This window comes from Callithrix jacchus, chromosome 16 (assembly GCF_049354715.1).
Source record: "Callithrix jacchus isolate 240 chromosome 16, calJac240_pri, whole genome shotgun sequence".
Classification (NCBI taxonomy): domain Eukaryota; kingdom Metazoa; phylum Chordata; class Mammalia; order Primates; family Cebidae; genus Callithrix; species Callithrix jacchus.
This window is the reverse complement of record NC_133517.1, coordinates 19,552,778-19,575,251: the sequence shown is the minus strand read 5'-3', so window position 1 is coordinate 19,575,251 and position 22,474 is coordinate 19,552,778. Positions and strand designations below refer to the sequence as shown.

The following is a 22,474-nucleotide window of genomic DNA, read 5'->3' as shown; positions in this document are numbered from 1 at the left end:
CGGTAAGTCGGTAGGTAAGTCGGTAGGTAAGTCAGTAGGTAAGTCGGTAGGTAAGTAGGTAGATAGGTAGGTGGATTTTCACCACCTTTCTTTGTCTGTTATGACATAGACAAATTTGAAGAAAATAGTCTCTTTTTACCGATTGAGATATTCTTCATTTTGGGTTTGTCTGGTGTTTCCTCATGAATAAATTCAGTTTATGGATTCCAGGCTGGAGTGATATACAAGTGACGTTGTGTCCTCCTCAAGTGTTCATACCTGGAGGCCCATGAAGGCACATACCCTTCATTGGTGATGTTAGTTTGTATCACACAGTCAAGCTTTGTACTATTTCACCATTATATGATTACTCTTAGGTAAAAGCTACATTGTATAGAATTATAAAGAACTACGTAATTTATATGGTTATATTATAAAAACTATGTGCAAAGTCTATAATTATATATAACTATTATATTCGATATATACCTACCACAGAGTTACTATCTGGTCAGTACTACTTTTTCTTTTACAACTGTAAGAAATCTGTAGGGACACACTTTACTGACATGTAAATATCTTGCTCTTTATCAACATTTCTCTCTGGACTGATAATTCTTTTTGAATCCAATCCTTAGTATGAGGCTGCAAAATATCGATTTTCTAACTGCAGTACTTCCTCCATGTTTAACAGCAGGCACTTGGGCTTCTACTGTAGGTAAGAGATCTCCCTTTTCCCACTTATTTATTTATCTCTATTTTTGGCAAGGACTCACAAATTCTTATTTTTTCAATAGTTTATTACTCTAATTGTCTTGGTGCTCAGATTGCTTAGATATGGCCAGTGGGAACCACTTCAAACTGTTTCTGTGTCTGTGTAATATGTCTCATTCTCTCTCTCTCTCTCTCTCTCTCTCTCTCTCTCTCTCTCTCTCTCTCTTTCTCTTTTAGTATTTTCATACTTTCTGGAACAACAAGGTGTTCCAGCCCACCTTGTGTCTACCCTGCCTCAGCCACAGAATCAGCATTTTGTTGAGGAGTCCTAATTCCTTTCTGCAGAGAATAGTATTAGAGACTAGGAGCTAGTTGCTACTACGATAAACTTCATTTTCAGTTGTTTATCATTCCTTAATGTAGATTTTTTTAAAAATTAGAGGTGTCAGGAGTCTTCTACCAATTAGACCTTGAACTCTTTCCCATGTGAGTCAGATTTTAGAGGGACCTTGAAGACGCTGTAGGAGGGTAAAGAAAGAGGAGGTAATAGAGATGGGAAAATAATAAAGAGCTCTCTGAATTCCATTCCTGACTTTTTCAGGAAAACTCTCACCTCTGAACATCAAAAAGTCATTTAATAAGCCCTAAGCTACATGTTTTATGAAGAAATTTCATCCCAGTTTGTTTTTGTTCTGTAATTTTTATTATCATTTCTTAGTGTTTACTCAGGGGAAACTAGTTCTATAAGATTCTCTTTATAAAAAAAAAATAATCCTTACCAAAACCCCCCACATCAAAGCACACATTAGCAAGTTTTAAAGGCACTGATAAATCCTGCATTAGAGACACAACCGGTTAACTTTAATCCAGTATTCCCACGCTTTCTTGAATCTCCCTAGAAACATCTGCCATCAACCTTCAGAGCATTATTTAAAAATGCTAATTTGTATATTTGAAGGTAGTAGTAAATTGCCGTAAGTAATTCTCCTCCATCATTTAATCTTCCACAATCCTCGGAGCATCTCTCTATTACGGCTTTTAGTAAATTGCTGTGTAACCAGTTATTTGCTTATCAAACATTTCTATTTGACAGAAACACCCTAAAAAAACGAAAACAGAAATTTGTTAATTGCCTTTTTTTTTTTTTTTTTGAGACAGGGTCTCACTCCATCCCCCAGGGTGAAGGGCAGTGGTGCAATCATGGCTCACCACAGCCTCAACTCAGGCTCAGGTGATCCTCCTTTCTCAGCCTCCTAAGTAGCTGGGGTTGTAGGCATACACCACGATGCCCGGCTAAAGTTTTTGTATTTTTTTTGAGGCAGGGTTTCACCATGTTTCCTAGGCTTGTCTCAAATACCTGAGCCCAAACAATCCACCCTCCTCTGCCTCCCAAAGTGCTGGGATTACAGGAGTGAGCCACCACACCCAGCCTTATATGCCATTTCTGCTACAGTAGTTAGCATTTAGCAGGCATTCAAAAAATGTGGTTAAATTGAAATAGATAATAAATTCTTTGAAATTTTACCTTAGTTCAGGGGTTGCTCTTCTATCCTTAAAGAACAGGTGCCCAGCTTGGAAAGCAAAGGAAAATAGAAAAATTAGTGCTGAGAGTTCTTTTAATCATTTAGAGCAATGACATTGTAATTGATGGTCATGGCCTCCACCTCCGTCTGGCCCATGACTATATTGAATACAGTGTGCAAAGCAATTTTTTCATCCCTCCCTGTGTCCTTTCATGCCCTTCTAGGTGCTATAGTTTTAGTGGTAAATTAGACAGACAGGATTCCTTATCTCATGCAGCTAAATGTTTTGGTGGTTGAAAATGCAAATAAAAAGGAAATAAGTAAAAAAACAAGCCAGATAAACCTACAGAGCTCTGAGCACTTTGAAGACAATAAAACAACCTAATAAGCTAACAGGTAGAGTGAATGGGGCTAAAAGTTCAAGGATGAGAAGAAGTCAACGCTATGAAAATCTGGGAGCTGAGAATCTCAGAAATGGAGAGCAGCAAGTGCAAAGGCCCTGAGGCAGGAAGTGAGTGGAGAGTGGAGTTCGATAAGTAGCCAATGAAGCACAGGCACCATATGATTTTCAGTCACTGTGCTGCGGGGAGACACTATTCTTTGCAGTCATCTGTGAGAGAGGCATGGGATGAGAGAGTAAATGATAAAGAAAGATCTGAGAGCTATGAACAGCCATAAATAAATTCTGAAAGGTTTTCAAGGGACGTGATTGGTGGTAACGTTCAGGATCTAAGTGAGCAATGCAGTGAGGGAACTGCCGTTGCCTTAGCTGTTTAAGCCTCTAAATCGTTTACTTTTTGCTTTGTGTCTGTGTCTCCTATGAATGTGCTTTCTTCTGGGTTTGCCTCCTCCAACCCACCAGCTGGTGAGGTTCCTCTCTTTTTTTCTATTTTTGTTCTCCCTCTTTTCTCTTTGCCTTGGCTTATTTTTTTCTGTGGGTCTCAGCTTCCCATTTAACATGCCTTTTTCACTCATGTTAATTTATTTGACAAATCTTCACTAAAAAACTTCTGTAGTCAGTAACTCTTCCGAGTACCTGAAGGAGATGCCAAGATAAATTAACTGAAGTGGGCCCTGCCTTCAAGGAACTTGTTGGTTTCTATGGGAGACAGATGAGCACATGATTGCAATACAGTCTGTACTATATAGAGGCATATATTCACTGTTGGCATCTTACCACCATAGCTCTTTCCCTCTTTGCCTTAAGCAATTGTAATATAGCAAGAGTCACTTGATAGCCCTACTTTTGGCTCTCTGTCCTGAAATCTATTTTACATGCTGTCTTAAAAATCAGTCTCCCTGAAACACTACTGTTGTAATTTTCTAAGTCAAAGTTTACCTCCAAAAATGAAACTAAAGGCAATTTGGACCCCTAGATAAGATTCTGGAACAGAAAAAGAGTATATTGGTGAAAAGAAAAGAGAAGAAAGAAAAGAAATAAAAAAGAAAAGAAAGAGAGAGAGAAAGAAAAGAAAGAAAGAAAAAGAGAGAAAAGAGGGAGGGAAGGAAGGAAGGAAAGAAGGAAGGAAGGAAGGAAAGAAGGAAGGAAGGAAGGAAGGAAGGAAGGAAGGAAGGAAGGAAGGAAGGAAGGAAGGAAGGAAGATGTGAAAATCAAAGAGGTCTGCAGATTAGTGAATGCTATGAACAAATGTTCACTTCCTAGCCTTCATTCATTGTCTTATGATTTTATAACATGTAACATAAGGAGAAGCAAGGTGAGAAGTATGCAAGGACACACTGCATAATTTTTGCAACTTTTTCATGTGTCTAATATTTATTGAAAACTGTAGTTAAATATTAACCAAGTAATGTTTTAAAATAAGAAGGAACATTTATCATTTAAAAATGTTCAGGGACAGAAGAAAACAACATGTTGTTTCTAAGAGCATTATTCTTATAGTAGAAAACCTAAAAGAACCCAAAGATCAAACAGAAAAACAGCCAAAAAAGCATTCATAAAATGGAATTCAGTGCAGCAGTAAAAATGAGTGACCTGCATCTTCACCCATCAACGCAGATGGATCTCATCGATAAGCTTAGAGCCAAAGAAGCAAACCAGAGAAATGCATGTGGTGTGAGCTCCTTTGTCTTAAATCCAAGAGCAGGCAAAACTAAGTAAAATACCATGTAGAGACATGTCCATGAGTGGTAGAAATATGAGGAAAAGCCTGAGGTAATAACAAGAGAAGTCAGACTAGGCCACCACTGGTGAAGAAGGTGGACACACAAAACAGAAGGAGCTGTAAGATTCGGGCCATCCTCTTGGCCTGCTGGTGCACATATGCGTATCTGTTTATTATCATTCTTTCTTGTACATAGATATCTTATTATCTGCCTGAATTTGTATTGTGTCTAATGGTGTAAAGTAAATGCATAAATCATGTATCATTCAAAAATAAATGCATGCCCCAATACTAGCAAGCTGTGTGACTATGAGCAAGTTACTTTTCTTGCATATTTCTTACTGATTGCCATGAAGATTAAATAAAATAATGTATAAAAACACTTAATGATGCCTGGTCCATAGTGAACACTCAATAAATTCTAGTGTTAAAAATTTTTCTTTTGATAATAATAAAGAGATAAGAAAGGGGCTTCTCAAGGCAGAGTAAATCCTTTTTTAAAATGCTTTTTGCTCTTATTGTTATTACAGTGTTTGGATTTAGTAAGACAAGATTTCACTGTGTTAGCCATGACAGTCTTGATCTCCTGACGCCGTGATCCACCTGCCTCAGTCTCCCAAAGTTGTGGGATTATAGACGTGAGCCACCACGCCCAACTGATATTTAATTCTTTAGATGATTCCACTACAGGCAGTCAGTGGATCACATTTGGAGAAATAGGTCTCTAAAGCAACATTGTCCCACAGATACAGAATGCAAGTGTTTTTAAATGTAGGGTTTTTTTTATTATTATTATTCAAGCACAGTAAAGCCAACAGATCAGAAGACAATTGTCATTGAAGAGATAGCTTATTATACTCACAGATCCCACAAGGAGAGGCTACATGGGTAAGAGGGGGCTAGTCGGAGGCAGAGGGAGCAAAGGGAAAGTGTGAGCAAGAACCTTCACTGTGGTTTCTGCAGGAAAGTTACTTACTTACTCTGCAGTGAGGTAGACTAAGAGGCTTGGGACTGACTAGTCTGAATAATTATAGCAGGTTCTGGGGCACAGGGACTGTCACTAGCTTTCTAGTACCTGGCCCTGGGGTGATTAGGACAGAGGGATAGAGGTCCAGAGTTTAAGAGCCCAATAAAGAGATGGCTGTGGCTATAGTGGATTGATTGCTATGCACGTGAAAAACGTCTTGGAAGTGAGTCCTTTACTATAGGAATTGGCTAGTTCTGGGAGGGGCAGGGCCCTCAAGGTCCCTGAGCCTTCAAGATGCTACAGCATCAGATACAGAAACTAGAAAATGTGGTTATTATGGCCACCCATTTATGTAACTTTTAATTTTCTAGGAGCATTTTGTCAAAGTATAAAAGTAATTTTAACGAACTATTTTAAGACCATATAAGCAAGATAGTATTGTTTCAACATATAATTGATATTAAAATTGTTGAGATAATTTCTGTTTAAAAAATACATTTTAACACTACATCCTTGAAATCCAGTGTGTATTCTACCCTTAACGCATGTATCAATTTGGATTAGATGAATGTGGCCAGTGCTACTGTTTTGGACGGTGCAGAACTAGAGAGCCATGGAAAAATTCATTGGGGTTGATGGAGACTTCAGAGAAATCTGAGCATCTGTTTGGTGGTGGCAGCCTTGTGGCTCATTAAAGTAATCTCTGTCCTCTCACCCTCCGACCCCGCCCCAGCATATCATCAGCACTGCTCTTGTCTTTTTCCTGCCCCCTCCCCCTTCTCCTCCCCTCATTACCATGTCCCTATTTCCCTGTCATCTCCTCAGTCCCTGGGTCTCCCTATTAGTCGTCTTTCCTGGGTTAGACAAAGGAAAGATGCTACTGTGGCTCTTCTCCAGTTACTATCATAGAAATCACTGTTCCTGGGGAAGGGGCTGCAGAGTGACCTTGGTTGAGAAACGGGTGCTGTGGGAACTTCCTGGAATGGCTTAAGGTGCCAAAAAACAAAGGCGAAAAAATATAATAAGGAGTCCTCGTGTCTAGTGCTGTAAGCACAAGCAATACTCACCCAGCAACAGAGCTTCTTGGTGATTTGGATATAAAGAAAGAAAACATTTGTTTTTGTGGTTGGTATTGCAATCTATACATCAGCTAAAGAATCACAATGTCAATTTATATTATATTAAAGAGCAAAACAAAAATATAAATAGTTGGCTAGTCTGAAGAAATAATAACTTCAAATAATGAGATCGCGTCTGCTTTTTGTTTTAATGTGATACTTCTTTTTTGCCTCTGATCATTTGCACATTTTACCAGCTCTCTTGGTGAGATTTAAGGCAATTCAAGCAGTTTTAATGCCCAAATCAACAATGCCCAAGCCAGAGCCACATGACAAGCTCAGTTCCCCATATAGTGTTCCCTTGGTTCCAAGCTCGTTCGTCCTTGATCTCTATTTTTAAGGTGTAAATCTGGCAAACAGAAAAGTGAGAAATGTGTAGCTTTGTCCTGAGCCAGGAATCCTGTGAATATATCCCAGGCCAGAGAATTCACAGAGCTCAGCACAAACCCTGTGACCTGAGAGATGCTCCCGTCTTCCCTGTGTTTCCCATAAATGTTGACTACTGAACCTCACAGAAAATGCTAGCAGCAGCAACATTTTCCAGGACTGAGAATTTAGGCCTACCTCTTAAAGACTTATAAAAGATTAATAAAAATCTGGCAGCATACGGTAATTAACAATGTAACTTCGGTAGCATGCGGAAAAAAATTCTGGTTTGTATTGTTATTTTCTATCAAGTTACCCCTCGTGAATACCTCTTATAAAATTCCCTGAAAGGACAGGATGAACTTGAACTTTAAATGATCTAGAAATTAATGAATTGCTTTTTCTTATAAAGCGTGGCTTAAACACACACATTGGCTATGTTAAAATGGAAAACAAAACAATATGGCTGAGTTCTCAGCCTCAATTACTCAAGTGACAGAGAACAGGAATCTTTAGAAGATTTCTCAGAAATGGTCCACCTTCAAGATTTCAAGTGAAATCACTAGCCTATTTTCAGAACACAAGTTTGCACTAGCAGAATATCTGTCTGATAAAAGGCCACAACCTAATACAAAGATAATCATTAGGGAGACATTATTATTATTTTGCTAATTAGTAAAAAATCATTGGATTTCCCGTGGCTTCTTCCTGCTGAGCAATCATTTGATCTTGCTTATGTTGACAAACACGCACGTCATCAATTCTGACTCATTTATCATTTGACAGGGACAGTGTTTGCTTCTTCGTGTGTGAAGAAAGGAAAATTTAGGGTAAGCAAACAGGCAACAGGAATCAAGCAATAACTCAAACTCGTTTTCTTTCTTAAAAACAAGTAAATAAAGAGAGAGGTAAATGAATGAAATGGGTGCAATGCCTTGTTTTTTTAAACAAACTGGCTTTTATGTGCTTTGGCCAGTGCTGACATAGATGTCATATTCTTTAAGAAAAAAATAAATCAGAAAGTGGGGAATTTTTGTGTCTTTATTATTGAGAAAGGAAGCATTTGATAGATAACCTTATAAAAGCCTAAAAAATCTTATTAAATAGTTAGAATTTGGGGATGTTCTTCTTTCTGTTTGAATTAATAATATTGAACATGCATTTGGCTAGAGAAAAGACAAAAAAGACCTTCTCCTTGGTTAAAATGTAAGAAAAATGTTACATTCTGTGTAAAACAGACTTTCAAATTCAGTGTGACGATCATTTGAAATTCCAATCAGGCTGCTTAGATTCTGTTGCTAAAAAAAAAAAAAATCAGTAACTAAAATAAGGTGTCTAATAACTACTTTGGGAAAGATACATTTGCTTCCATTGCTTCTGTTGAAGAATACATCAGATGGATTTGGCAAAATTCTGTGGTTTGGGCAGCCCTGGCTGCTTAAGAGGAGCAAATACTTGGTTGACGGATTGTGGAGAAATCAGCATTATGATAAGATGAAGTCTATTGAAGGGTTTCAAGTAAGAGGGCATCTGTATGTGGATAAAATGGCAAGTCAACAGTCAGGAGAGGGGGGAGCCATATATGTTCCAGCTTAGAATAAACTGGGAAGATTAGCCAAATGTTTAAAGTGAAGAGCTGGACTGAGAACCTAATGTTCCTAAACAGCCTACTGGTTCTATGTTCCCTGTGATCTAGGGTGGATTAAAACTTACTTTCTTTATCTGCAAAGTGAAATTGCATTGCCATTTCACCCAAATATGGATATTCAGCTTTAGATGGACCCAGAATTCTTAAAAATGCCAGTGCAGAGGCTCCTCCATGAATACTGAAAACAATCTTAGATCAAAGATTAAATACCTCCTGGTATGTGCGAAACACAAGTCAAGGGAAATTCTCTGTGCCCTTAAGTTTGCTTTTAAAGTGTATCTTCAGTGATACCAATACAATAAATCTCCCTTTATGTAAATTCCTTCTAATTTTACAAAAGTTTGTTCATGAAAGTCACTTGTGAGTATGATTTAGTATTGAGGAAACAGGACCAAGCTGCATTTTTAAAACAACTCCCATCCTGCTCTAAAAAATTAATATTTTACAACTAATTTATGCTATGCAATTGTTAAGTCTGAAGCATTCAGCATTCAATAATTTCAACTTACTTGAATGGCATCCCAACAAATACTAGATTTTTCATGAAACAAGAAAAAATAATAGTTCACAGGTAATTTGCATGGCAATTTTCAAAAGGTTGATATGCTACTGCCCTTTTTCACAGAAATTTTAAAAATGAGATATTTTTCTAATTCATGTGATATTGACATCTGTGGAATCCAGGTGGCCTGGATGTCATGGCTTAAGTTAGAAAATAGTTACTAGCTAAAAAGAAAAATAAAAGTTAAATTACGTTGCTATGTAAACTTCATTTAAAGTGGTTTTTAAGCCATTTTAATAAATGAAAGCAAATTTACCATAATGAAAGATTAAGCAAAAACAAAAAAAAATCCTTCTTCTATTTACATAATTAGATCTCCAGAAGATGCTGAGTATTTAGGTACCACTTACGTGCCATCTTATGTGCTTTCAATTTTTGTTAATGATGAGGGTGAGCTTACCACAGTATTTGTACATGCTTTATTTCTACCCACAAATTTTGCAAGATAAAACAATGCCAAGGTCCTTATCTCCCTACGTGCCTCTCTCGGACACGTTTTTTAGCCCATGTTTTTATAGATAAAATCAACTCCTTAAGAATAAGATGCTTTCTTCAGAATGTTTGACAATTTTACAGAGAAAAATTTATATTTTATTCACTATTTGCCAAAAAATATATAAAATACTTGTTCTCATATTAAATGGATGCATGATATTAGCAAACAGAACATTCAAGGCTTAACTCAAATGATTAAAAACTGTAGCCATCTCATTAATATAGGATTTTAAGGTAATGGCACAACGGCTCATTGGTTCTTTGTGTGAATAATGTGATCAAACGAAAGGGGGAGGGGAGGAAGGCTAAAAGACTATGGAATCATGAGAGCTTATTTCCATTGCCCAAGAGGAAAATATATAGAATAGATTCTCCCCTCCCCTTTCTGTTCTCCATGACAATGATTTTGAAATGTTGAAATACACCTTTTCAGGCTAGTGTTTGTCAATATTGACAGCTGAAGGAAAAAGCAAACAAACAAGATGCTTATTAACCTGGATTATTAACAATAGACCACCTAATTCTTTACCACTTGAAATTATAAAGGTTATTTTGATTTTGATTATAACTGGTGTATGAGTCTCCAGGTATGATGAGAAATAAGAGCCACCATCACATTTGAGTAGCATCTTTGTTCCAAACCTAGGAAATTATTTCACAGACAATACCAAGTAGGTCCCATCACAATCATTTTCCTACTAGGAAATAGCCCATTTTCCAGATCCAAAAGTGAAATCACAGAGAAAAATGATTTCCCAAACAAAAGTAAAAGTGATTTTTTAAATATAACTTCTTACTCATTATTTTTTCCCCAAGTTTTTACACCATTTCTTATCTTTCTCAAGAGTGCTAAAAATCTACACACATGCAGTAGAGGCTTCAAATCATGTTATATGACCACTGAGTTTGTTATGTAAGAGAAAAGAAGCATACCACATTCATTTAAAGTAATAATTTTATGCTTTGTCAGTATGTCATGTACTATCAAGATTATGGACAAATATCCAGATTAGTTTGTTCAGCAATAGGGTATCACTGCTTGCAATACGAGGTTTGGGAGGTTTTGTTTTTTGTTTTTTTGTGTGTGTTTTTTTTTGTATTCCAAATCCTATAAAATAGAGAAAAAAAATAAACAAAAGAAATACAAGAGATATAAAGACACAGTGTATAATCTGAGTTTTTAAAGAGGCAGTTTATAACATAAATATAACAAGTGTTTCTAGAAATATTGGCTCAAAAAAAAACCAAGTTAGTTTTAAGTAGACAATGAAAAAATTAAAAGGCATCATGGCTGACTATATTTCTCCCACTGCAGATGTATTTTTAGGGTTAAGTGGGTAGCTAGAGAGCCTCGTGCAATCTCAGCATTCTGGAAGGCAGTATACTCCAGGCCTTGGGTGGTTCTCCCCATGCTTGATCTATGCCATTGCTTTGCCCTGCCTCCCTGTGTCCAATGTCAAAATCACATGCAGGAAACAAGAAGAAAGCCCTCTGCTTCAGCAGTCTTTGTGAGTGATGGTAACACACCAGGGCAATGGCAAAAGTCCTGGGGAAAGGGTGCTATCTCCCATCACTGGCAATTATCAAAGAGGAGCCCTGAATTCTGCTCTCAATCCCAGTCTCTTGGAAGGAGCTGCTCTGGAGAACAGGGAACAATTTCCTGAATCTTCAGAACATCTTGAGATTTCTATACTATACATTTTTAGCCTTCTTTTCATAAGGTCTAGAAAAATATCAGCTCATATTTATTTCTAGTGAATGTCACAAATGTGTTCTCAGACTAAAAAATATTCTTTTCAAGAGAGGATGCAAAAATCCCAAAGCTGACAGCTAATATTTCTGTTCCATTTTAATTAAATGCCTAAAACCCTAAAGGCATCTGCAGTATTTATTCCAAGAGTTATTTATCTAGATAAACTGTGTATTAGTGTAGGTGAGAGATTATCATTTTATCACATTTTATAAATTATACGTGGCTACATGCCTGCATATCAGAATCTCCATTACCAGCGCACATGGTAGTTGTTAAAGAACAGAAGACAGCACTTTGGTTTTTATAAAACAGTTTTTAGAAATATGCAGTGCCACATTTTATTTACAATATAGGTCAGGTACATAATTCTGCTGTTTAGAGGTGTAGCTGGATAATGATGCTGTATCTCACATACCTAAACAGGCTTACCATTGCAAAAAGAGGGTGTATGCTTAAATTTCATGATAAGGAATTAAATGTATTTTCACACCCTGTACACATTCCTAAAGGCAGATAGTGCTGTGGCCTCCCCTGTAAGCAATGCAGCAGGTGTCTGCATATCTGCATAAGATGCTGCAGTGTGTTGAAGTGCTTGAATCATTTTCAGAACGAGGGCGCATTTTATGATTGGTCCAATTGAACACTGCAGTTGCTTGATATTACATAAAAGGTTGATGTTGAAGCATATGGATTGGATAATAATCAGAGTTGTTCTGACATGGTCTATTTAATAATTCAAAAAGGAAAATTCAAAAATGATTCTGCACAAAACTGCAGCACCCAGTCGACACTTTATTTATACCAATGCTCTTTGTATAGTTTTTGAGCTGTGCAGAATGCCTGTTTGATGTAGTTATTTTTCTAAAACATCAATATTCCAAATCACCATCGGCAAACAATCAGATGCATCACCTGTCATTATGGAAAAGTTGAAATGTTCAGCTTCTTAATACACTAACATAGTGAAAACCAACCTATAGGGAAAACACCTTTATGAATATATCCAAAATGCAACCTAGGATACTGATAAAAGCTGTGTGAATTTGCTTAGTTAACTTGAAAAAGGGGTTTATTGGTAACATGCAGATGTGGTCAGAATGTTTCTATTTAATAGATCCTTCATATTGATTCACTTGAAAAATACAGGGAAAAACAAAAATATGAGTAGTTGAATTAGTAATTGTTAACCTCCACTCAGGTGAGCACCAAGTAAGGCTGTCTCAATTACTTGGAAATAAGAGCCAGATGTTCATGGTTCCCTAAGTTGAGTTTAAATCCTTAAAAGGACTCCAAGGAAAATAACAGCAGGACAAGTTGATGTCCTCATTTCCAACTGCTAGTTCTCCCAACTATGCCTAGGACTTTTACTGGGAGCAGGGGGGTCCTCGACGGTTACCCTTTTGGCTCCCATAGTGACACTGTCCTCTCACTGTCTGTGGACCTCATTTCCCACACCTGTGACATGGAAATCCTGCTGCAATATAGCATAAGCGTCCTGCCTGACTACTCTAACCAAAGAGATGATTCGGATGCCCCTGGGGAGTTTTTAAAATATGCTTTGTAAATACTAAATAGTATTAATAATTCAAGTTATCAAAAGCAAAGCCTATCATTATTGAAGGGCAGAAAAAATATTGCCTTATATTAAACTTGTATACTTATGTTTTTCATCCTGAAAATTAATCACAACCTCCAGCCCCTTCACACACGTGCAAGTTCACATAAAAGCAAAAAGGGTTTTGACACCATGAACTAATGCAGATCACATGTTGCAATAACCATGTGTCATTTTATATGCTGAATTTGCTTCCTAATGTTTTTTCTCATTAAAAAAATTATCTGAAAGATTTTAATCTTGGAGAAAAGCTGCAATCTTTGGTATGTCTTCTATTCTTTTGTACTTCATCCTGGTAAGAATTGATGCATGAAATGCTGACATATAGCTAGTCCCAAAATGAACTCGTTTCAAGAGACATGGCCCTTACCTCTTGGCTGTAATATCAAAATGTATTCATCAAACATCTGGTTGTCAAAGGTATTGTTTTTCATTGTACAAAATAATTTTAAGATCATTTTCTCTTTTCTGTAAATGAACGTAAGCAAGACAGATGACAATCAGTATACAAGGGACTTCTAAACTGGAAACAAAACAAGTGAGTCAATATAAAGATAGTAAAATTAAGATCACACACACTCAAACAGTCTACCTTTCCTGGCCTAAAAGTTCTTGATTCCAATACTCAGAATACTCATAATCCATAGCTAATGTTAGCAGCTACATCCAAGATTTGAGATGAGGCAGTATGAGGTGGAATGCCATTTAACTTTTCCCAGTTATCCTCACTGGAAATAATGAATAAATATATCTAGTTTACATACAGCATGGGTAAGTTTCAAAGCATCCTGTAGGAACTCTCAGTGAAAAAAGGTTGAATCCTGACTTCTGAATAAAAGCAAACACTTTTCCTTCCAAGTTCTTCCCACCATGATAAAACAGTTTCAAGACGCTCCATTACCTCAATGCAAAGTTGGACTTTGATTTTCCGAAGAACACTCTGGGTGGATTTAATAAATAAGAAAGTTAGAGACACGCAGCATTAAAATCAATTAAGTTGGCCTGGGACCTAAAATCATAAGCTCTACCTTTCCCTTCTGATCAAAACCTTTAACTCCTGCAAAAGAGAATATAATCAAGTGGCAAAATGTAAGTTCATAAACCAGGAAAAGACCATTACACCCATATGCAGGAGACCTTTATTCCAGGATCTGGATCCAAATATCTAGATACTAACAGGAGTGACTAATAACATTCTTTACCCCAATCTGTATTGTACCCTGGCCATGCTGAGATCACTTTTAATTTGATCTGTTCATCTCCCAAATGAATTAAACAAAAGCATAAAGGCCTGCACTGGCTTCTTTTATATATGCAATCTAATTTCATCCCAACAAGTACTTTATGAGTTAAGTGTCATTCATCCCATTTTATCGATGATGAGCCTGAAGCCTAGATAAGTTAAATAACCAGCCCAGGGTCAGATGTCTGTTAAAGTGGCAAAGCCGAATTGTAAACCTTGGGCTTTAGAATACAAATTTGATGACTTGTCCCCAGACTAAACCATAGATAATAAATGAGTAATGTACATATCATAAACCTGGGTAACCAGCATCCTCTGGTTATATACAGGACAGTCCACTCAGTTATCTGTAATTATTGATTTTAATAATGATTAATAAGGACAATCATACTGTCAGTTGTGATTCATAGAACTGAGCCCATGACATAAAATATTAATAACAGGAATATAATGGAAGAGATAGGAGTTAGTCATAGGCTTTCTAAACCAACCTCCCCCAAGACAAAAGTCAAAAACATGGAGATTATTTAATGAAACCCCAGTATTTTTCTATAGAAGCCTATCTCAGGGGTGGGGCTATTTTCTCTTCTCCCTAGAATACTTGTGCTATTTGTAGCCTGGCTTCTAAAGGGAGAAATTCTGATATTGTTTATTTCGCCTATAAAGATTCATCTCATCTCTTCCATTTCCAGGCCAAGGAGAAACTTCTGAGCAGGCTATGTGAAATACTTCTCAATCCTCTAGCAACAATGGTACACAGCCTCTAAAAGTAAATTTCAATGTATTCAACACATACACCCTAGAAATTTCAATAAAATATGCTTTTTTAAAAAAACTGAGCAATTTTATATTTATTGGAATATATGACTAACGAAAAAACATTGGTGAATACTTTCACAACTTCAAGCACTATTTTACAAAGTTAATGGAAAGGACAAATTTCGAGTGAGAAGTCCTGGATTCAAGGTCTGCTTTTGCCACTTACTACATATTAGCCTTTAGCAAGCCACTGTCAATGGGCTTATCTTTTTTTTTTTTTTTTTTTTTTAATTTTTTATTGGATTATAGGTTTTGGGGTACATGAGCAGAGCATGCAAGACAGTTGCGTAGGTACACACATGGCAGTGTGCTTTGCTTTTCTTCTCCCCTTCACCCACATTTGGCATTTCTCCCCAGGCTATCCCTCCCCACCTCCCCCTCCCACTGGCCCTCCCCTTTTCCCCCCAATAGACCCCAGTGTTTAGTACTCCCCTCCCTGTGTCCATGTGTTCTCAAGGCTTATCTTTACTATGAGAATGACACCTTTTTCACAGGATTGCTTTGAGGATTTATTAAGGCAATTCACCTGAAAGTGCATTGTAAACTAAAACTCTGCTATGCAATATAAATTATTATCAATATTTCCTAATTTAACACTTTGTAAACTCAGACATTTTTGTAACTATTTCCTCAGGGAAATATCCAATATCTTTTAAAAATGAAATCAAGTACCCTCAAGATAAAAAAATAAAATAAAATGAAGACGTCTTGTCTGACATCTCTTCCCACCTCAATCTAAACTGGAACCCTCTTATACTTCTTGCAATTTATCTCAACAGTACTTAGTGAAGGCTCTGAAAAAAGATTTATGAACTATTGGATTGAGCCTCCACATTTCTAGCCTGCAAGAATCCCGAATATTCCTCAGACTTTATACTAATCCCAGATCAAACAAACATCACAGACTTCCAGTTCCCCTGTGCTATCTTGCTTTAATCTCCCACTGACCTGGGCACTCTGTTCTACTTTCTCCATAGAAGATTCACCCTACCTAGGTTTTCCTAATTTTGAAGAATCACAGAGTCCCCACTTTCTGTGTTTTTCTCTGCCACCCTTCTCCTTCTTTCTATATAGGACAATTAGTGAACCCCTTTTTTGGTTTTCAATGAATGGATTCACCCATACTCAGCAGCTTCAGTATCTCCATTCCCACACATCCCCTAATTTCTTTTTGGTATTTTTCTAAATAATTATGATTTCATTCATAGAATTGAATCATTGTCAATTATTAATTGTCAATTGACTATTGTCAATTATTAATATGACCTGTTCTCTTCTTGTTACATTCATATTTATTTGTGTAGTTATTTCTTGATGGTCTCTCCATCTAGACTCCAGTTCCATGAAAAATCATGTCTGTTTTGCTCATCACCAAATTTCTAGCACCTATATTTAAATGCTCAGTAAACACATGTTGTTTCAAATTAATAAGTATTAATAAGAATGAATAGTATTTAAAGGGATAATAAAAAAGCAGAATATAATGCAGATAATTATAGATTTATACTGATTTTCAATGAAGTTTTCTTTAGGTGCCTGTGTTTAAAAAGTTGTTTCCTGCCCATTTCTACCCTACTTGCAAAAGAAGGAAGAAAAGGAGGAAGAAGAGGGAGAGGAGAAACAAACAAATGATGGTCAATATTTTGATCAGATTAAATCTGTTAATGACATATCTACTATTTTCTTCACAGAATTATTAAATGGCATTTCTAGTTACTGTATTTCGGTAGTCAGTCAATGAATAGACATCTTGATTGATACACATTAATAGCAAAAGACACTGAAAAAATAATAAAACAATTTTTAATGTGCTGGAAATTCTGAAAATATATTCAGATACTTTTATCATTTTGGGTTAAGCTTTAACAACTAGGAATGCTATTTATTGCACTGAATGTGGAATTCAATAAAATCCTTTCTAATCCCTGTTACGTTTTAAAGAGCTTCTCAATTCCTGTTTGGAATTAAATCAAAATCCAGATCGGGTGGTGTATGTCCCTTTTCTATATACAATGAAGAAACATACCAAATGGCACAATAGACTTTAATATTATGGGGAAACGCATCTGCCATTTGGTCTACTTTCATTCTGATGAAATGGTTTGGGGTCAGCGCACAGTTGCAGCTCCTAAATGCAAATCACTGCATGATCCCAGCACATGGAATTACATCAGCGCTTTTGATGAGAGAACAGAATCAATACAGAGGTCAAAAGTGCACAATTGGGAGGAGAGCGGCAATCAGGCACAGGGATTCCCCAAGATTACAATTCCCCTGACGAGATGGCACAGTTGCAAGAGCTTTCTTAATGTGGAAGGGCTACCTACCCGCCACGCAAAGGACTCGCCCGCAGAGGGTTTATCTCTACCCACACTCATCTCTGCGCTGATTTGATTGGATTATGTTGCAAAGTTTGCCAACAAAATGCTGACATATAAGACAAAACTTTCACAAAATCAATACCAAATAATTGCCCAGGCCATGCTAAAAGATAAACTTATCCTGCATATTATGTACGTTCAGTTCTAGAGTGGGTTAGCCATGTAGTCCAGGGAACTAAGCTGTTCTTACTGTGCATAATATACCTTTATATATCAGCAGGCAGCACAAATCATTTCCTTCCCCGCTGCTCAATACCCAGTGATTCCATCTCTTCTATATTCATTTTTTGTACCAGATTGATGCCCTTAAATGCTATGCTGCTGTCAGTTCTTGGATATTCCTTACCTGGCAGCCAAAGGGAGTGCTTACAAATGACTCTCTTGTCCCCACAGTAAATGTCTCACAGTGTTGGTGTAGTTAGATAATTTTAAGAAATAGACCACAATATGTACCATACTGTATTTTCCATAAATTCTGTCCTACAGAATGCACTCCTCAATTTATTTTTATACTGAATGGATCAGTGATGAAGTGAAACAGATATCAACAGCCCTTTGTTATTGCAATGTTACAGTAAAATGATTTCTGTATCGAGCAATAATACAAAGTAAGATTTCAAACCAATTATAAATGTAACATGTATGATTTCTTATATTTCAGTAGCCAGACCTGTTCTATTACATAAATTTAAGCAAGAAGTATAAAATCCCTCACATTCCTAAATCTAATTTTTTCCTCCGCCATTAAGAAGGGAAAAAAATATCTTTTGGGTCATAGCTGTGTGTCTTCTCTATATTGGTTCCAAAAAGTGATTTCAAGCTTAGACAACAAAGCAATGACTTAGGAAAAAGCGGTTCAGTTGCCAAATGTATGAACTCCAAATTCCTACTCCACATACTGGCATTATTATTGTGTTAAGAAAAATAGATAGCTGAAAATATTTTGAAAAAAATAACAGACGTGCCTGTTCAACATTCTGATGCTCAATTCTTGCCAACCTTGTTCATGTCAAAGATATCATATTTCCATTTATAGAAAAATTTACCATATAATATAATTTGAAGATACAGGCATAGAATGGGGTGGGGGAAAAGCCAGGAATAAAGAAAATATGTCAAGGTATTTCAGCATGAAATTGACTTGAACAAGAAAAAATGGTGGGGGTTATAATAGTTGATGCTGAAATGCATATTCTCCTCCTTAAGAATATATTAATTTTACATAATTGTTTCTTTTGCACTTTATGACAGTAACAAAGACCCTGTTAACATTAGTTCAGCTTCATCTTTAATCACGTTAATTCAGTAACGTGTTGTAACTGGAAGATGAAAGCTTCCTGCTTTATTTACATAAATATAAGCAATAAATGAATGAGCAATTCTTGAATTGGACCAAATCAATACACACTATATTGTCACGTTGACCTCACTAGTATTGAGGTCAATAAATGTGCGAATCTGCAGAATAATTTTCCATCAAAACCAGAGTCAAATCTGCAAGACTCCAGGGATGTTTCCACCATTTTTTTATCCACTAGTCTGAGGCTAGCTGATGAATGAGTGACAATGTGAAATAGATGGAATGCCAGTATTTGGAATGCAGAAAAAAGATCAGTCTTGGTGATCCTTTTGGCTGATATCTAGCATATATTGTTGGATACAGCCGATAAGGGTTAGTTAAGATGCTCTTACTCACCAAATAAGTGAGCCGCAAATGGAAACACATACTGACTTTTCAGCTTAGCATACTGATGTGAAGACCAACGATGTAATTTTGGTCTGGAAACCTGGCACACTTAAGACATAGCATCTAAAGCAACTCATTGGAATTTTCCATTTGCCACCAAATTGTGGTTTTCTGCCAGGATATTGCAAACTTGTGAAGAATTCGTGTGTTTCTTGTCCTTATTAATAACTCACGATGCAATCAATTACTTAACATTATCTTGAACTGTGTTAAGAAATTGGACCAGCCTAAGGTTATGGAGAGACAAAAACTACAACAAATCCGGCAGCTTATTGAAAAAGAAAGGCAAGATTACTCTTATGCAACTAAATCAAGATTACTTTTATAGAGCAAATCACAAGCTGCTATCAAAACTAGGCTAACTACAATAACCAAATGAAAGTAAAATAAAATCAACAAATAGGTATCGACTATCTTCAAATTCAGACTATTCATTAAAATAGAGTTTCAGGATCATTTACTCTTTGAAGGCAATTTATCATCTGATAGCAGATTAACAAAATGAGAATACTGGCCAGGTTGAAAAGATTCATGGGAAAACACTCCCCCGCCCCCCAAAAAAAGACAATGCATTAGCAAAGACTGTTTTGCTATCTTATACCTGAGGCAACTTAAAAAAGGGTGCACCTTTGAAAGATAAAAAATTATCCAAATTAAGGGGAAAATATGGTCTCCATTTCTAACTATATAAAACCTAAGAATTAAAGTTCAGTTTCAAAACAAGATGGCATGTGGAAGTGTTCAAACAAAAGTGTTTTCCATGAAACAATTTTTTTAAATATACACTTTTGAACATATGCTTTTAAATGTTCACTGGATATATAAAATATTAAAAAGTTACAGTGAATTGTTAGATAGGATATGGAATTATGATTGCTTTTATTTTTTAGGGTACACATTACAATTATAGAAAAAAGTTTGACATCTGAAATTTGCTTTGAAAGAATCCAGACAGAGAGAAAAATGAGAAGCTGTGTTTATAAAACAAGGATAACCACGAGTTGATAACTGTTAAGGCTGGTTGATGGAGCCTCGAGGGAAGTTCATTATACTCTTCTGTCTACTTGTGTACATGCTTGAATTTTTGTATAATATCATTTGTGTATGTACATATGCATACATTTTAAATATGTATAAATCATAAATATGTTTGTGATTTGTATGTGTGTGTGTACATCTGTTTATATGTATATAATACACATTCATATTGATAAGACCTTGAAGTTTATCTCTACCCAACACTGGACTTCAACTTTTTCTGATGAAAGTCTTAATGTCCGTAATCATTGCTGAGATGTTTTCATGAGTAATTCATTCTATATCCACCATATGTCAGACCTATGTTAGGGGATCACTGAGGAGGCCACTGTCTTCATAGAGCTTACATTCTAGAGGAGGAGACAGACATTTATCAAGCATACAAATGAATAAGCAAAGTAAGTGCAGAATGTGATCAAAGGTTTGAGGAAAATAAACAGAAATAAGATAGAAAGAAGCTACAGAAAGCCACTTGAAGGAAGGTAGTCAGAGTTTCTCTTTATGAAGGTGATACCACAGCCAAGCCCTGAACAGTGAAAACGAGCCACCATTAAGATCTCGGAAAATATGTAAGGCAGCTGGATGAGCTTAAACAATGATCCCAAGATGGAAATAAACATGATATGTTCAAGGAACCAAAGAAAATTTTGTTGGAACATAGTACTGGACTGATCACAACTGGTGATAGATTACATATAAAACATGAGGAAAACAGCATGAAGTTTCATCTTTATTTGACAAATATATCTTTATATTAGTGCTTTATAGATAGATATAGATATATTAATATAGTACTTAATACAAATATATATTCACATCCTACATATGAAATATATATTATACTTTCAAAATATATTTTTAATGCTCAACCTCACCAATCATTAGAAAATGTAATTCAAAACCATAATGAGATATCACCTCACACCAGTCAAAACATCTATTTTTAAAAAGTCAAAAAATAATAGAAGTCGGCAAGGCTGCAGAGAAAAAAGAATGCTTATACACTGTTGTTAGGAATGTAAATTAGTTCAGCCACTGTGGAAAGCGGGTTGGAGAGTTCTCAGAGAACTTAAGACAGAACCCAGCAATCCCTTCCTAGGTACATACCCAAAGGAAAATAAATATATGCACTTGTATGTTCATTGCAGTGCTATTCACAATAGCAAAGACATGCAATCAATCTAGGTGCTCATTCATGGTGGATTGGATAAAGAAATTGTGATACATATATACCATGGAATACTATGTAGCCATGAAAAAGGTCGTGTTCTTTGCAGCAATATGGATGCAGCTGGAGGTCATTATTCTATGCATATTAATGAGAGAAAATGAAATACTAAATACTTGTGCTCGTAAGTGAGAGCTAAACCTTGGGTACACATGGACACAAAGATAGGAACAATAGACAATGAGAACTATTAGAGTGGGGAGAGAGAGATGGTGGCAGGGGCTGAAAATCTACCTATTGGGTACTATGCTTAGTACCTGGTGATGAGACCAGTGATACCCCACAGCATCACACAAAATACCAATGTAACAAACCTGCACATGTGTAATTTGAACCTAAAAGTTAAATAAAATAAAAAACATTTTTATTTTTACAAAGGCAACACAATTTTATTGAAGAAAAGTTGGAAAGCAAGCAAAAAGAGAAAATTAAAATGTAACATCCCTAATCTCATTACCCAGAGAAACTCATAATTACCATATTATTTTTTAAATACATTTCTCCCATAGTTACGTTCAGATTGTGTGTGTGTGTGTATGTATTTATTCATTCTAACTTGATTTATTTCACTTAACAATATGATGTGAATAGCTTTCCATTTAAACTATTCATTACACATTGCATTGTTTGGATAATTTATTTAACGAATTATTCAACATTTGGCATGTAGATTATTTACATTTTCACTATTATAAATAACACTGAGATGAACACTTAGAGAAAACTCTACATATATCCTTAACTACTTCCTTGGTATACAATCTTTAAAGTTAAATGGCTGAGCCAAACACTTGCCTTGCATTGTTCAAGGCAAGTGCTTACTTTTGCTGGAGGAAATATGCTTTGCTAGAAAGATAATTGCCTCCAGTTTCCTCAAAACTTCTTCATGCTATATATCATTCTAGATCTCTCAACTTCTACTGCCTGCTGGCCTGTCTTCACATAAAAATAATTTCCCCAAAATGGCATTTAAGTACAAATTCACAGAAACGAATCTTGATGTTTCTTTTAATAAGATGTACTGAATTCATCCTTCACCTAAAGTAAAAAATGGGGAGAGGCAGAAAGTATTTGTTTTTGTTTCTTTCATCTGGGGACTATGTTTAACCTAAATGATAAACCCTAAGTTAACTTAGTCTCTACCAGTTAGAATTG

The 22,474-nt window shown here is 36.1% G+C and overlaps 1 long non-coding RNA gene across 3 annotated transcripts in view; it reads right to left on the bottom strand.

Annotated features, from left to right (window-relative positions):
- Window positions 1-22,474, bottom strand: part of LOC108588634 (uncharacterized) — a 123,447-nt gene that overhangs the window by 5,812 nt on the left and 95,161 nt on the right. For all 3 annotated transcript variants that reach the window (XR_013528259.1, XR_013528260.1, XR_001907561.4), the window contains one exon: window positions 2,219-2,264. This is a non-coding gene — a long non-coding RNA (uncharacterized LOC108588634). The remainder of the gene's footprint in view (window positions 1-2,218; window positions 2,265-22,474) is intronic.